This window comes from Melospiza melodia, chromosome 18, assembly GCF_035770615.1.
Source record: "Melospiza melodia melodia isolate bMelMel2 chromosome 18, bMelMel2.pri, whole genome shotgun sequence".
NCBI lineage: Eukaryota > Metazoa > Chordata > Aves > Passeriformes > Passerellidae > Melospiza > Melospiza melodia.
This window is the reverse complement of record NC_086211.1, coordinates 5,001,349-5,018,853: the sequence shown is the minus strand read 5'-3', so window position 1 is coordinate 5,018,853 and position 17,505 is coordinate 5,001,349. Positions and strand designations below refer to the sequence as shown.

The following is a 17,505-nucleotide window of genomic DNA, read 5'->3' as shown; positions in this document are numbered from 1 at the left end:
GTCTCTTGTGTTTTCTGGCACCACTGAACTTCTGTGCTGCCTGGGTCTGAGCCTCTGTCCCCAGGGGCTGCAGGGACCAGCTGTGCAGCAGAGCAGGGCACTGAGAGGGCAATGGAGAGCAGCTCTGCCTCTGCCCAGCTGTGCTGGAAATGAGGGCTGCACACAGGATGGATGGGGATTCACACCTTGCTGAGCCCCTCTGGTGCTGCTCACCTGTCCTGGCTCCTTTTTTATGTTGCCCATGGAAATGCTGAAGCCTGGGCTCAGGAATAGTGCAACTGCTTCTGGAGAACATCCACCACAGAGGAGCAAGGGGAAAACTTCAATAAATCAACACATTTCCCCCTCTGTCCCAGTTCACAAAGGAGCAGAAATGGGCCTGTGGAGTTTGTGTAACTGCTTCATGTGTAAAGGAAAAAGGAGAAGTAAGTCTGTGGGATGAGATTCTTAAAGCTTCATTAGAAACCATATATTCATTTAGGTTGGAAAATAGCCTAAAAGACAAAGTCCAGCCATAATGCTTACAAGCAAAGTGAACATCATGGCCCCATGCAAGTTCAGAGAAGTTTGTCTTATTGTTTACTGTGGGTTAATCTTGAGATTCACTGATGGACTTGATGATCTTGGAGATATTTTCCAATGTAAATAATTCTATGATTCTCCAACTGTTTTGCAGAAAAGTCCTCTTCTACATTAAAATTCTTTCCAGTTGTGGACTAGCTTGCAGGTTCTCTAATTCCACACTGGCTTTAAGCAAAAGCCCCAAACTTTCTGCATGACTTTTCCCCCTCTCTGTCAATAAAGAATGGATGATTCATGTTATGATTTTTTTTTGTCCATTCCAGTCCCAGTCTTAACAAAACAGCCATAAAACAGCATGAGCTTGTAGAGCCCTTAGGACAGCACACTCTCTTTTGCACTGGAACTCTAATTTGTGGGGGTAAACAGAATAACACACTTCATTTTAATGAGGCTGGCTTGGGAATTAGGTGTGTGTCACTTATTGATCTTGCTTTTTCTCCCCATTTATTTTGAAAAGCTGTTGTCTTTATTTTCAGCAGGTGAAATCTGAAGTGTTGTTGCAGATGCTGACTTATTCTGTGGTTTAGATTGCAAGCAGCTCCTCGGAGCCAGGGCCTGTGGGGTCCTGGGAGCTGCTGAGTTACAGGTAACCTGTCCTGCACACAGCTTGTAGAGAGCCAGGCATGGGCACCAGATGGGAAATGACCTCCTGAGCTGGTCAGGTTGCCTGTGACCATCTGAGAGCCCTTATCTCACCAGAATGATATCCAGAGAGCTGGCTGCTGCATTCAGTGGGTGAACCTGGAAGGGAAGGGACATGCCCAGGGTTATCTGGGGTGCTTTGCTGGGTCCAGGTCCTCCAACACCTGCTTCTGCACTACCCACAAGACTTCCTCGCTTTCTTTGTCCTTAGTTTTGCAGCGCAAGGAAATTTTTGTTTAATTTTAAATGTTCTCCTAAATCTCGGTGACGGCGGATTGACGTAAGCGTGTGCTGGATCAGGGCCTGTTCTCTAATGCATATGGATGTGGACACAGCTGTAAGCCTTCTCCATCTCCTTCTGCAGGGAAGGGAGACACCTTCCCTCCCTGCCCATGGGTGTGCCCCCTTGCAGGGGGATGGAATACAAGGAAATAAAGATGGTGTAGAAAGTAATCTCACCCCTAAGGAGTTGCAGCTGGGCAAATTAGCAAAGATCAGGAACAGGCCTGACTTTAACAGGCCACAGCTGTAAGCAATGAGAAGAAAAGTGCTATAAAGGGGTGGGGTGGCACCTTGAGGAGGGAACTGGGGTCAGTTGGGTGCTTTGGGAAGAGTAAAGAGTCATTGCTCTGAGGAGCTGTCCATGAGAAACAGCAAGGAGATATGAAACTTTTGTGATAAGGAGACAACAGTATGGAACCCCTGAAGTAAGTTCATAACACCCTCTCTCCCCTTGCTCCAGGGACACCTTGGAGGGTGTCCTGCCCTCCAAGGAGCATGTGGGGGTGAATCCATGTGAGAACTGAATTCACTGACTCCTCCATGTGAGGACATGGGGGTGAATTTGGGCAGAATGGCTGGTTGCTTGCTCAGCCATTGTCCATCAGGGTTCCTGGTGCAGCCTCCTGGGATGCATGGCAGCAGGGAGAAAGCCTCTGTGTTATGGTCACATCTCCCTTGCACCACACAAGCTGGGAAATTCCTCCAAGCCTGATTACTTGAAGGTTTTGGGTGGAATGTCAGCACATCAGCAGCAACACTGCACGTTGGCCATGTCTTGTCTGACAGCTTGCCCTGGGTTTTGCTCCTGCTGGTGTCACCACAGCCAAAATGCGGCTGCTCCCTTGGGAAGGGCACCACAAACAGGCTGGGTCGGATGGCAAGGCAGGTTGTGCTCATCCCAGCTGGTCACACACAGACTGGAAAGCCCAGGCTCTGCTTCTCTTCATGTGTGACACCCCCTCAGTCACACCATGGCCGTGTGCTTGCTCTAGAGAGCACAGGCTGCTTCCCCATCCCACTGCAATATCTGCAACATCCAAGGGGGCTCCATCCATTTGCCAGCATGGATTGTGCCCAGGAAGCTCCTGAATCACTCTGGATGCAGCCTGATGAAACTGCAGGGAGAATATTAAAAGAAAAAAAGGTGGAGAGAGAGAGCAAGTCAGCTCAAGTGTGTTTATGGCGATTCCATCTTATTTAAAAAGGATAGCAAAGTATAAACCATTTAAACATTTCATCTGCAGAAGAGCCCTGAATGAGTTTGTACCACGTGTGCATGAGTGGTGAATGAGTGGGGGTGGCACCAGCCCTGCTCAGGCCCATGTGCATGTGGGGGAAGTGGTGATGTTGTTTAGAGTTTTTTTACTTAAAAAGAAAATTGTTATTTTATTCTTGGTGAAAGTTATTGCTGTCCTAACAGGTTGGGTCTATCTGGAGTCAAGGGCCTTATCCTGCTCCTTGGTGCTTTCTGCCTGCTGGGTGCCTGGAGGATGCTCAAAATAGCCCCAAATCAGAGCTCTGCCTGCCCAACCTTGTGGAGAGTCACAAGGTCACTGGTGTAACTGGGAGGAGAATTTGTCCTTCTGGCTTTAAAAATAGCTGTGTTTTCTTTAATGGCATTTTCCTTGGGGCAGCCAGGAGCTTGCAGGAGTGCACAGCCCAGCTGAGGTGCCAGGACACCCCAGCTAATCCCATTTCTAAACCACATTTGTCTCTAAAAACGAACCAAACCAAGCTGGATTTCTTCTTCCTTCCAAAATTTTTTATTTGACTGGCTTCCTAGAGCCAGATTGATGATGTTTCCTCTGTGAAAAATGCTCTCTGGTATAACTAAATAGGATTGTGTAATCTCCAGCAGCTGAAGTGTTTAGTTAGGGCCCAGGGGTGGGGCTTTTTTCATCCCAGCTGTGTCTGCCCTCACCCAAGTGTGGGGTTTCTAGTGATGAGTGATTTGGGGCTTATCTCTGGGAAGTGCTGTGAATGCCAGACCCGTGCTTACACCAGGAGAGAGAAATGCATGAATTTTTCCACATCAGTAGGAGCTGGAGATTTTGCTAAAGGTGTCTCCAGCTGCAAGGAGCGAGATAGGGCTCTGCTGGAGAGCTCTGGAGAGGCAGAACTGAGTAGGAAATTTAAATGTGGATTTAATGCCTCAGAAAGCCATCTGCAAGGGAAGGTGCAGGTGCTGCTGGCCATGCAACAGGTCACTGGGGCTGGCTGCTTGTGAGGCTGCTGAGGCACAGGTGAGGTGTTTAATCTGACTTGGGAGATGTTCATTAGGGAGCCCAAGGCCAGGGATGTCCCTGTGAGTGCTCTCCATGCACTGCTTGCACGGGGTCTGGCTGCATCAGCTGCTTGTGCCCCAGTTTTTAAATGGAAAAGCTGCATTAAAGGTTGTCAGCACCTGGGATGCAGATGGACAGACTGACCACAGCCAGGGCAGGGTGGTTGGGATGCAGTTGCCTTCCAGATTCCAGCCTCTGCGTGCTGAAGGAAAAGGTAAAGCAGTGAGTGCAGTCTGTTTGTTGCCCTGTTGGATGGTGAGGCAGTGGCTGACCCTCTCAGCTGACCCTACACAGCACTTCTGTGGAGTTGCTGTGGTTAAACCCCAGCTCTGTGTGGACCCGGGGCTGAGAGCTGCACCTCCTCCTGCTGCTCATTCCATTTTGGCACAGAGGCTGTGCTGGGTGTCCAGGGCAGGTCTGTGCAGGCAAACCCACGCTGGGAGGGAGGGATGGATGATGGATGTGGATAGTCCTGTAAGCCTTTTCCATCTCCTGGCTTCTGCTGGGAAGGGAGAGAAAAGGGTGTGTCCCCTCTCCCCCTGCACCAGGGGCAGCAGCTGTGGGTGCCCTGGCCTCCAAGGGGCACGTGGGGCTGAATTTGGGCAGAATGCCTGGTTGCTGGGCTCAGCCATTGCCCACCAGGGCTCCTGGCGAGGGCTGTGTGTGTGTGTGCAGCCTCCAGGGAGGGAGCATCACCTCTGCCCTGCTCAGAGCCATCTGTGCTCACCCCACCACAGCAGGGTGGTGGTCAGGGTGCAGCACTGCCCTGTTTGGGGGTCCTGCAGCCCCCTGTGCCCCCAGCCTTGCCTTGCTGCTGCCCTGAGCATCGCGTCAGCCTTGCCCCTGGCCGTGCCCCCTCCTCACACCCGCCCTGGGGTTTTGTTGCCCAGCACTGTAGCTGATGTCAATTTGTAAAACAATACTTCAGCATTGCCCAGTGAAAACACAGACAGCATTGTACAGCTGGGAGCAACATTGATTGAAGTGATATTTAATCCAAGGAAAATACATGATACATAGTCTAGGATTCCTCGCTTATCCATCATATAATGCAGTTCATGGGGATTAAATATCCCTCCTGTAAAGTTGGTAGAGATGAGTGTTGTTATTTGTTTTGCAAATGATCCTGACAGTGATGCTGAGAGCTATTGATTATCAATGGTTCTTTAAAAATTACTATTATACTGCAAATTACAAACCTTGGGGGTATCCAGTTATATGATAATGGAAAGGCATTGGTGTGTAATGACACATGCATCATAACAAATTTGCTCTGGCTATATAATGGAGATTGAAAGGGACATGATTTATGACCAACAGGATTAGCTGTTTGCCATGATACATCTGAGGTAACATGACAACTGCCTAGTTGTTCATTGTGGCAAGGAGTTCTGATGATTAGAACACTTTAGAAATAAAAGAAGGAAAACAAATAAAAGCAAAATCTCCTCTACCTTTAGATTTTAAGTATGTAAACTGCTCTTCTAATTAATAAATAGCAAAAATCCCTCCATCACTCTCCCAGGAGCATCCACAGAGCACTGCACAGGTGCAAACCAAGGCTGGCAGTGCTGGTGGAGCTCCTGGGTTTGCCTGGAAAGCCTTCAGAACTTCTGGCCGTGGCTGTGATGGAAGGGCAAACAAGATCCCTGAGTCTGCTGGGAATTTCAATGCGTGTGTGCCCTTGAAGGCAGTGGAGGACACTCGTGTTGAGTTGTGTGCTCTCGTTCCTGATGATGAATGCCTGATAACACAACTGCTTGTCTTCCAGGCTCTCCTGGTGTTCCCCAGCTCCCTAGATGAGAATTGAATGCTTGATGTGTTTGAGTGCAGCCCGAGGGCTGCTCCAGCCTGTGGTGGCTTTAGCAGAGTCGCAGGAGCCTTTGGCAGAGCTGGGTGCTGTGACCTTGCCCTGCCACCCTGGGTGCAGTTTCACAGTTGTGGAGGAAGGTGAACCGGGAGGGGAGGACTCTGGGACTGTGCAGCTCAGTTTCTCTTTTGAAGCAGGACTTTTGCCAGTGTTGGCTTTGTCTGGACAAGTCTCAGAACTCCTCCCAGGGTGGATATGGGGGGTGGGCTGCCCGCTCAGTTCCTGCCTTCAGGGGGAGCAGAGGTATTTGGGGTGCAGCTCATGGGCCTCACCCTGTGGCTGCAGACCCAGTGTGAGATCCTCTGGCACTTCACAAAGGAGGAGGAGCGAGGACCTGAGCTGGAGAAGTTGTGGGGCGTGAGGAAAGGGCTGGGTTTGGCTGTTTGTTCCTCTGCTTTGTCACTCCCAGCTGCAGCTGGGTCAGGGCACAGAGCTGGACAGGAGATGCCCTTACCCAGAGCGTGCCTGACCCCTGCACAGATGTGCACAGACACGGATGTGCTCAGGAATGATGTTTGCCCCACCATTACCTTTGTGGATGACCTGACCTGATGTCTCTGATGCAGGCCCTCCCGGGTAGGAGGGCTCTCTTGCAGGAGCTCTTTGATTAGCAAACACTTCACAGTGGCTCAGGGGAGGCTGGAGTGGGAGGAAGAGAGCCCTTGTTCCTCTCAGCTGCTCTGGGCTGGGTGGACCTAAAAGTAGCAGGCATGAATGCAGCTGTCATTACCTTAATGCTTTGTATCACAGCTGGAGTGGGACACTGTCACACGTACGGATTCTGGGAGGTCTTTTGATCCGGCATTGTATCACATTTTGTGACAAAAATCAGTGTAAAATGGTTGAGCTGTGTCCTTCAGCCCAGTAAGTGGCTGCACAAGTCACTGAGTCTGTGCACAGCAGCAAAGCCAGGCACAGCTCAGGAGGGACCTCTGAGTGACACAGGGGACACACAGGGGCCACCCAGCTGTCACTGCACTGTGGGTGGGTTGGGAGAAGGTGAGGAGTCCCCCCTGTCCCCAGAACACTCTGGGCAGAACCTGCTGTCCTTAGAGCAGCATCACTGGGGTTGTGTTGTGTGACACACACATTGGGGCAGGATTTGCTTCTCCTTGGAAGAGTTGATCTGGAAAATGGGGATATTCAAGCATTTCTAGGTGGAGTTTCCCACCCTGGACCATTGCCTGTCCTCATGTGTGCCTCAAGCAGCCCCTTCCTGCTCTGATGGCATCTCCCTTGCTGGGACAGAGTGGGGTAAAGGGACCCTCAATGATCATGTGGCCATTTAGAGAAGTTTGTAAAGGATTTGATGACGGCTTAGGAAAACTTCCTCCCTCTCCTGTGTGCTAGTGATGCACATTTGTTTCTCTGCCATTGTAATGAAAGTCCAAGTGCTACACAACTGCAGAGATCCTGACATTGGAGCAGCCTGCGTGCACCATCTCTCTGGGGAAAAAAGGATCCATCCAAATGGTTCCTTTATGCCATGCTCTAATTTTGCTGCTGTTGGTTTATTTTTGTTTTTGGCTTCTTTTATTCACGGTATTCTTAAAACTTCCCTTTCAGGGCTTAACAGCTTAACCATTTCGAACTCATGCCAAGCGGAAATGTAGCATACGATTTTCTCACTGAGCATTGTGCTGAGCGCTCAAATGTATTCTGGATTTGTGGAAAAGCTGCAAAAAACTGGGCTGAAAGAGAGTGAGAATTAGCACTCAAATGAAGAGCCAGGTCTTTGCATGATTGGGAAAGGTCTGTGGAAGCAAGCAGAGTGCTCCTGGTTACCTTCTCGCTCTGGCATGGCTCACAGCAGGGTTGGTGGGCAGGCAGGTGGTGAAGCGCAGGTCTGCAGTCTTTAAATGTGGATCTTAGTCCTGGTTGCTGGTCCCTGATATCTGAATTATGCCCCAGGCTCTGCTACCAGATTCCTCTCTGGGCTTCAGCAGCTCCTTCAGTCTCTTGGGCCTCCCTCTCTTCTTCACAGGAAAGGGATTTTAGTGCCAAAAATAACCCATTTTCCTAGGTGGGCCTCTTTGTGACTCTCCTCTGTGAAATACGTCTTTCTCCCTGTTCCTCCAAGTGAAATACAAAGGAGATGTGATTCACCAGCAGTGCTGATGTGCGAGGCAGCAGGGAGGCTGCTGGTGTGCAAAGGATGCTTTGTCCCTGCACATGTGCCCCTCTGACACACAGAGCCCCTGCCTGGGCTGCTCCTTCCTGCTCTGCTCGTCCTGTGAGTGCCTGGAGGATCCAGGGCAGAAATGGCCCTGCTTTGGTGCTGATGGGGCACCTCTGGTGGGAGAAAATGCCACTTCTGGGAGGTGAGGTGGGGTGGGTGTTGTGTGATCTTATGGACAGTCCTGTCCTATGAGAGCTGGTTTGGGACAAAAGTCTGTTGTGACTTTTCTTTGGCTCTTGCTCCTGCAAGGAGCTGCATTTTCCCAGGGAGGAGGAGGGTAAGGGATACATTTGGATATGCAAACTTTCTTGGAACTAAATTATCACCATCTAATGACTGCTGTGATGCTGCTGAGCAAACCTGGGCTCCTGGGGTGATCACAGGGGTGCAGACTGGCACAGAGAAGTCAAATTGGTGTTGCAGAGCTGGGAGGCTTGTTTTAATCCTGCTTTTCAAATACAAGGGTAACAGAGTTATTTTTTTGCCATTTCAGATTATTTATGGTTGTTCACATTAGAAGATCTTTGAGGGTCCTCACTACTTGCAGAAAATGCCTGTGGGACCTTGAACTGCAGAGCTGGGCTGTAGACCAGAGCTTACAGATGCTCTGGTGGAGCTGGAATTTGCTCTTTCATTACAGCTCTCAAGCTTGTGAGGTGAAGTGAGGGACAGCTGATGATTATTAGTAGCTTTAAAATTAATATTGCTCTTTGGCACATTTAATCTTTCATTAACAGTGAATACAATACTCGCTGGGGTGCATGCAGACCAAGAAATGCTCAGGGTCCTGCAGTGCTACAGCTTGGGCAGATGTGGGTTCTGTGAGCAAGGGATTTTCCAGATCAGCAGAGGATGTGAGGAAGGGCTCAGTTTGATTTCCAGAAGTCTTGTCTGTGTAAATCTTGGACAGGGGATAGGCAAGACCCTGTGCCCTGCCTGTGCTGTTTGTCTTTGAACAGTTCCACATCCCTGCTTGCATCACAGACCAGGAGCTGAACGTGGCCCCTGATTTATTTATAATATTCCTGGGAGAAGGGAGGGCACATGGAGGTCTCTGGACAGAGATGAAGAGCATGGCCTAGGTACAAACCACAGTGAGAGCGCAGATTGTGGACATGAAGTGAGAACACTTGGCGAGCAACCACTGTTTGAAAAGCCCCAGGATGCAGGAGAAGGGAGTAGAGGGATCTCTGAATTCATCTCCTTGCCTCTCCCAAGTAAATCTTTTCTGGCTGATGTGGTTGGCATGTGCAGAGCATCTTGGCTTGGTGCTTCAGTGGATGGTCTCCAGTTGGGGTGACACTCAGAGCTGGGAGGGGGGAAGCATTAGGGAGCCCAGGGGGTAAAATGCATTGCCATGATCGTCAAAGAACAGGAAGGAAGAGCATTTTTTCTGTTATTGTTCATATTACAGGAAATTTCCCCACTCTCTTTTCAGTTAATAACCTCTGGGGCAAGAGCCCCATCCCTAGCTCATAGGGAGCAAATCTGAATAAACCAGTAACAGTCATGTTGTTGAAGAGTGGCTCCTCTTGACTTGTTTTTCCTCTGTTTGGATAAATAAGACAATAAGAAGAGCTGCTGAGATAGTTGGCAGAGAAATGGATCCCCCAGGAGATTGGGGCAATGTTGTTTATTCGTGGGAGCTGCCTGTGCATGAGGGGTCAGTCCTGCAGCTCTGTAGAGAGAAGGGAAACAAACATTCTCTGTTCCAGCACTGGGTTCATTGCAAGGAGAAATGCCAGGGATCATTAGTGCCACAGCCACCATGATCTTTTGCTCAGATTAGTTTTCTCTTTTTAAGGCAAAAAAAAAAAAAAAAAAAAAGAATAATGGCAGGTTCCAGTTAGATCAGATATGGACAAAATAATAGCAGTATCACAGAGATTGAGGTCTGCAAGATTAAAATGTGAGAGGGAGGAGAAATGATAGCTTTGGCCCTGCTTGCTGTTACAGCAGCCATGTGAATAAATGACTCTATGCAGATAAGCAGGGCAAAAATAAAAGGGATGCTTAGGACGAGATGGCAAAAAAAAAAAAAAAAAGGGAACTAATCAGCAGATTCAACCACTGTAATAATGCAGTAAACATGGAAAATTACATTATATTAGCTCCTCTGCTTCCCCTTGTAGACACTAGCCACAAAGTCATCGATAGGTGATTGCCTGTGAAGGTGCAGTGCAGCAGAATCCAGAGCTCCCTGCTTCTGGGGGAAGGCCTGAGTGATGCTAAAGGGGAAAGTTGACTTGTGAACTGCCTGAGGAAGAAGCGGCTCAAGTGGAGCTGTGGAAAAGCTCGCAGTTCACCAAATTAAAAACCTGCTCCCAGGAAAAGGACGGCCGGTGTGTTTGTCCTCAGTGCTCAGGCAGCTGTAGGGTTCGTGCTGAGCCACAGCTTAATTGCAGTCCTGGGATGTTCCCCTGATGCGGGAGAAATTGGTCGGCTGCAGATTTTTATATATATATATATTTCTTTTTTAACTAGTGAACTGATTTCCATTTTGTTCAATTTCTCACAAAGAATGACAAGTAGCCACTGCAGCTTTTCCCTGCGTTCAAGCAAAACCAGCATGTAACATTATTTGCAAATTAGCTTCATCCCTCTGGCTCCCAGTTAAAGCAGGAACTGCTTGGTCCAGAGTTGCTCCCAAAATATCCATTTAAACCATGTAATGATTCTGACTCTCTCATGCATAGTAGATGAAAGACGATCCGCGATTTATTTTTGAAGCTTTGAACCCCAAACATGGTCAATCACAGAAAAAAAGATTAAAAAAGGAGGAAGTCATGATAATGCAAAGCTGGGAGAAAAGCAGCCCTGCACTTCACAGTAAAATCCGTTTTCTTTGCACTTTTTTATTAACAGCTTCAACTATGATCAGTGCATAAATCTACCTGCAACACAGGATGTTGGAAAATTACCGAGAGACAGCAACGTCCTCCCTGCTGCTTGGTGAGAAAAGAAGGATGCACCTTCAGGTATGGGCTGGAAAATTGTTTCATCCTCTGTTCCCTATTTGTGTTGCACCAAGCTTGCTCATAGCATTGATTAGAGGGGGGAAATAAGGTGTTTGCAAGAGGGAAACTTCAGAAGGGATTCTCTAAACGTCTCAAGCCACAGATAAGTGTCTGCTCTGCGCCCAAGCAGTGCAAGGCTCTTCAGGCTCTACTGGGGGTTAATGGTGGTGTTTTGTCCTGTGTTTGCTGTTCTTTCCCTGTCCCTGTGGAGGGATCCTCCTTCTTAGTGAGAACCAGATCAGGTCAGCTCTGCTCTGGATGCTCTGGCAGCATTGGGAAGCTGAGCATGGGCCGTGCCATTCCCTGCTCCTGGTTCAGCTCCTCTCTGGTTCTCCTGCAGTGTTGGGAAGCTGAGCACACACTCTGCCATTCCCTGCTCCTGGTTCAGCTCCTCTCTGGTTCTCCTGCAGTGTTGGGAAGCTGAGCACAAGCCCTGCCATTCCCTTCTCCTGGTTCAGCTCCTCTCTGGTTCTCATGTAGCGTTGGGAAGCTGAGCACACACTCTGCCATTCCCTGCTCCTGGTTCAGCTCCTCTCTGGTTCTCATGCAGCGTTGGGAAGCTGAGCACACACTCTGCCATTCCCTGCTCCCGGATCACGTCAAACCGCGCATACGAAATCGCTGCTTCCCCGGCCCTTGGAAGGGATCACATGGAGGGCTGAGCAGGATGAAGCTGTGCTGGCTGGCTGCTGTTGCTGCTCAGCAGCCTTTTTAGAGCAGGAGCAGAGCTAAGTGCTCCTCCTGGGTTTTCTTAATCCAGCCTCAATCCATGCACTTCAAACAGGAGCCTTGTTTTAGGGCTGTGCTGAGCGCTCGAGTCTCCCAGAAAGCTGCTCTCGTGCCTGGAAGGGCCAGCCAGGAGCCAAAAGGCTGGTTTTACTCTCTTTTGAAGAGGATGGAAATTGCTCCCCATGAGCAGGGGAGTATGGAGGGGAGTTGTGGTTCCCAGGACAAGAAAAGGGAGGGTTGGTGGCTTTCTGAATGTGAATTTTACTGACAGTTGTCTGATGCTTTGGGCTCAACATGGACAAGCCACTGTCCCTGAAATCCAGCATAGCAACTGGATTATAGCTGTCATATCCATCCCTAGGGAGAAAAAAGGGTTTTTCTCCCTAGAGAGAAAAACAGAGGCCAGTTTAGAACATGCCAGCCTTCTCCAGCAAGCTTTCCTAAATGTATGTTTTGTAGCAAACAAGGACCCAAGGGCTGCTTAAATCTTAGTAAGTGGTCAGCACTGCGATCTTGCAGGTTGAGGTTTCTCATTTATCTGGGTGGGTTGGTTGCTTGCTTTGCCACCTGTGCAAGTGGTTTGAGGAAATAGTGGGAATGAGCTCATCTGTCATCTCAGTGTTTATAGATGCCTGTCCTGTGGGAGTCGTTGTTTCTGGTAAAGCTCTTGCTCCTCATCGTGTCCATCACTCCTGCTTGCGATTCCCTTATCACCACGTTTGCTCCCTGCAGTGACCTCTGGGGACTTCACATGGACAAATTGCTGTTGCTGAGGCTGGATTTCACCTGAGGCCTCTTAGAAGGTGGCAGTATTGTGAGCATTGGGGTCCCCAGCATGTGACATGGACTCCAGAGGAAGCCTGTGGTGGCGCCTGATGTCCCACACTCTGTTGGTGTGTGTCTGTGCTGGTGGGTAAATGGAGTGGAGCAGGATGTGCTGGGGTCAGAAAGGAGCTGCAGATTTTGGGGCTTGGGTAGGTCTGTGTTTCACTGATGTGTTTCATGGATGTGCTGGCCAACTCCAAGGTTTCCTCATGTATGGGAAGTACTGGCAGTCTTAGAGATGCAGCTTAGGTTGAGTTGTGTCTGCTGAGCGGTGTTGGGTCCTGTCTGGGTGTGGATTAGTTAACAAGTAGTTCTGTATGTATTTATGTATTTTCCAAAGGTGAGGAGACACAATAGGGGATGGGTGTTAGAAGGGGGGTGGATGAGAGCTGCCCTCGTGGTGCAGGGTCACCTTTGTGCTGAATTTTCAGCTGATTTCCAGCTTTCTGCCACTTCTGCCTTGGCTGTGGTGCCCCATCAATACTTTGCACCACACTGATCTCTCCCCAGTTTTTCCTTTAGCCTCCCCCTGCATAACACACAATGCACAAGGTGCCTGACACCACGTGCCAGGAGACACCATCAAAGTGGGGTTTGCTCCCTGCAACGTGCTGCTCCCACCCTGCATTTCTTGGGAGAGCTCTGGCATCCTGTCAGGCCATGGGGGAGATGTTTTTCACCCCTTCCCACATCCATGCATGCCTTCCTCCCTGCAGGGAAACCCAAGCTGGCACAGGACAGTGTTGGATGATGCTGCACATTCAATATGAGGATGCTCCTCTAAAGCAGGATGAAGGCTGAGAGTAACACCTTTTAATGTTCCTTCTCATAATTACCCTCTTAATTACTCAATGAAATGCCCAATAAAACAAATCACTATAATTTCTATTTTATTCCCTGCCTTTTGTGGGTTATTTAAGAGCTCAGGATACATTAAGGAGGCGCTTTCTCATGAGGGAATGCTTTCCAGTAGACGATACTTGCTAAATGGTTTTATGTCCCTGTCCTGTGTGTTTCATCCTCATTTTCCATGCCAGTTTGCTAATCACCAGAGGCACTGGGAAGCACTGCCTCCCTCGCTGCCCATCTCTGCTGTGATGAAGTCACAGCTCTGAGTTTGTGACATCCCCATGGCAACAGCCCGTGATGTCACTAGCGGGGATTACAACTTTGCAAAGCACCCAGGCACAGGCAGCCGGGCTGGAACTCTCGGGCTCTCACACGGCTTTAAATAGCAAGGAACTTAAACACAGGGAAGTCTTTAAGAAGGCTTTAGATTTCCCTTTTTTCACCCTGAAGGAGGGGAGGCTCTTGGCTGCAGCCTCCTTGTCCTGCAGCAAGCCCAGCTCCCTCATGCAAACCTGGGGATGCTCAGCCCTGCAGTGACCCTGGTGCAGAATTCTGTGGCCAAGGGCTGATGTGTTGGGCATCTCTCCAATGTCCCTGGGGGCTGCAGGTGTCCATGCAACTCCCTCTTGCTCTGTACTTCTCACTGATAAAGTGAACATAAAGCAAACCTGGGGATCATTGATCCCCACAGCCCACCCCGCCCATGCTCCACTCCCTCTAAACTGCTGGCTCCACTGGCTTTCTTCTGGGCTTTTTGTCTAATACTCCTAGTATTTGCATAATAAGACATTGTTCATGCACAGGCAGTGAGGGAGGAAGATTCTTGTGTGTGCCTCTCTAGCAACAGGAAAATCATGTAATAACCACACTTTATTTTGCACCTGGGGAGGAAATCCAGCTCACACGGCTGGTACCACAAACTGTGCGGGGTGTTTAAACACACAGCCCCAAAACTTACACAGGGCAGCCACCTGACTGATATTTATGTGCCTTGTTTAAACAGCAGAGGCAAATCAAGCAGATGGAAGAGTCAATCTCTTTATTTTAGCTTTTCTAAGGCAGGAATAAAAATGATATTTCAAAGGCCAGCGTGTCTCAGCTGAGCGGTGGTGGGGAAAAGCCGGTGCCGCAGAACATACTGTCCTGTCTCCCTCTTCCTCAGATCATAACTTCTAAGCTGGATTCAATAGAAATAAATGTTCAGTAGTTCCAGTGGTGGCCTTTGGAAATGGAGCTAATGGAACAAGACAAAAAAGTAGTTACAACGTTTTGACAAGCGCTTAAATGTTTAATGCTATGCACGGCTGTGGGGAGGTGGTGGGTGCACCTGCAGGGAGCTGTGCCCCTCGTTAGCACAACGAGTCCTCCCACAGGCACTGGAAATTAAGCAAATGCTGTTGGAGCTGTGTGGTAGTAAACAGGCCGAGGGCAGCTGTGGTTTTGGCAGCCCTGCACCGTGCAGCAGGTGAAGGGCTCGGGGGGCTGATGCTGGAGGGAGAGGAGGGTGGCCAGTTCTTGGAGAAAAGCAGTGGAGGAGAATGCATAACGTTTCCCTGAGCTGAGACAGGGGAGATGAAGAGGCTGCAGTGATTAAATTGGATCTGCTGCAATCCTTCCAAAGCAGGCTTAGGAATTAAGAGCCATCAATGTCACATTGAGGGTCACTCGCTGCAGGACACCTCCGGCCTCCCCCCTCCGTGCCTCTGTTTAGCCCCTGAGGAAACTCATCCTTTGTTTCAGAGCTCGGTTGGACATTCCCCTCTGCCACAGAACAGTGAATCCCAGCGAGGAGGGCCTCTAAGAAGCCAATTTGTTTGGAGAGGGAGGATTAGACTGTGTATGGCCAGATTTGCTTTGAATCCAGGTGTCGTCAGGGATTTAATGACAGGGGAAGGTGGTGGGGACAGGAGGCACTGAACGGGCTGGGCTGACAGGGATCTGCTGGCTGGTCCCCTGGCAGCAGCAGTGATGGAGACTCAGCCCAGGAAGTGTCAGCTGGTGTCCCCTGTGTGTCAGGGACAGCGTGGTTTGCTCACTGAGACGATTCTTACCATGCCCATGGGACCCGACCAAAGCCACCGTGCTGTGCTGCAGGCTGGTCATGCCTGCCTGTGCCTGGGGCTGGATCCAGCTCACACAGCCTCACCAGAGGAGTCACAGCCCGGAGCAATGCTCCAGCAGCACAGCTGTGCCATGGCAGCCTGCACACACCAGCTGCACCTCAGACTGGGATCATATCCCCCAACACCAGCATGGGAATTTTGGTGAGACCAGGCAGAGCCAGGAGGGAGCCCACCCATGAAACTGGCAGGCATTCCTTGCCTGGGAGTGAGCTGGATTCAGATGCTTTGGTCATGCTGACCTGCCCCAGACCAGGACCCCAGTTCATCTGCTGCCACCGGTGGTGACACATTTACACACATCCCCATCAGTTCTGTGAGGCAGGGCCACCTCTCCCAGCCTCGCACAGGCACTGAGCAGAGCCCCAGAGGGACTGTCCAGCTTGACAAACCTCTGTCTGATCTGGGACTCCCACTGAAAGGTTTTTTTATGCCCCTCCTCCGCCTTTCTCCTTATTTTCCACGGCTGGAAGGACGGGTCACAGCAGGGAGATTTTCACACATCATTAGAGCCAAGTGTCCAATTCCACACAGCCGTCAACCCCAATCAGAGCGATTTAAAAGGCAGAGCTTCCTTTAATCATCCGGGGACGCTCAGATCTGTTGGTGTGAACCGAGTGCTCCCATAGGCACGGCAGAAGCAGGGAGATGGAGCAAGGGGGAAATGACGCTGAGATGAGACTTGTGGTGTTCAAAGGCAGCGGCTCCTCACATGCAGATCAGCCCCAGGGCAGACCTGGAGGGTGAGGTCCTTCCTCCCTGTCTGTCTCCTCTGGTGTGGATGGATGATGAGGTGGCCATGGGTCTGGTCCTTCCTCCCTGTCTGTCTCCTCTGGTGTGGATGGATGATTGAGGTGGCCATGGGTCTGGTCCTTCCTCCCTGTCTGTCTCCTCTGGTTTGGATGGATGATGAGGTGGCCATGGGTCCGTGTGTGCATGAGCAGGGCTGCAGCTGAGACCTGAGCCTGGGTGATGTATCAGGATGTTCCTAAGCAGGAGAGAGCCTCAGCACCGGCATTTCTGACTCAGGAGGTGGAAACATCCTGCTGTGTGAGGCCCTGAGCACTGGAGGTGTCCTGGGGACCTGCGGGTGCTGCGTCAACCTGCGGCTCCATAGATTCCCACAGAACAAACAAATAACCCGAAATCTCAGAGCTCTGCTTCACCTCTGGCTGCTCCAGCCAGCACCCCTGACCCTGGGCCTCTGTAAAAATGTGTGCTGGGCTCTGTGAAGTGCTGCAGCTCGGCGTCTGTGCCAGCAGCAGGAGACACACAGAGCGCCTCCTTTCCAAACGGCACCCGGAGCGCGCAGAGCCGTGCGCGCTCAGCCTGCCCGGGGCACGCTGCATCTCCCTGTGTGCAGCCACACGACCTTCTCCTGGCCTTCTCACAGGCCTGCCACGGCCCCCGTGCAATGCAGGGTGCACGTGGGTAGGGGAAGGACAAACGCACGAGGAACATGCCGGTGTTAGCAGCACACCTGACTGCAGGAGGGTGAATGTCCTTCCCCAGCGCAGAGTCCCTTCCCACAGCCTCCCTGTCTCAGAGCTCTCTGTGCTCATCATTTGTCCAAGGGCAACTTTGCAAAATGTCAATGTTTTTATCAAAATTCCCTGTGACAGGCTTCAAGTTTTAATTAATGGGACTTGGGGGTGTGTGTTTGTTTGTTTCTGTGAAATTAGTGGGTTTTTTTTTCTTTTTTCCAAAGAAAGCAAATGTTTTTCCAAGGAAAAAATGACAGCCCCTGGTTTTTTTGCTACTCTGCTATGTCTTTCTGGCTAACCTGCTTTCTGAACCAACCTGTGAGCCTCTCCAGCAGGAAGCTCAGCAGCTTGGTGGTCCTGTGTCACAGGTTCCTGTGAGAGAGTAGCACTGCCACGAGTGCCCAAGGCAGCGTGTGCACACCACTGGCCAGATCCACACGTGCCAAGACACCTACAGCCCTGAAAACACAACCAGCTGATGCTGGAGATAAACCAGCGACTTGCAGACAAGGTTCTGCTTTAAAATCCCTGAGATCAGCAGCAACACAGGCAAAGGCTAGGAGAAATTTTGCCATTAGGCTCTGAAAACCCAAACATTTCTGCTAAAGAAGCAATCAGGTTGGTGTTTGTTCTGCCCTTGC

At 50.2% G+C, this 17,505-nt stretch overlaps 1 protein-coding gene across 3 annotated transcripts in view; it reads left to right on the top strand.

Annotated features, from left to right (window-relative positions):
* The window catches only part of ELFN1 (extracellular leucine rich repeat and fibronectin type III domain containing 1), a 102,234-nt gene that overhangs the window by 10,215 nt on the left and 74,514 nt on the right, over positions 1 to 17,505 (top strand). For all 3 annotated transcript variants that reach the window (XM_063171767.1, XM_063171766.1, XM_063171768.1), the window contains exon 2: positions 10,706 to 10,818. The gene's annotated coding sequence lies outside the window, so the exon portion shown is untranslated. The remainder of the gene's footprint in view (positions 1 to 10,705; positions 10,819 to 17,505) is intronic.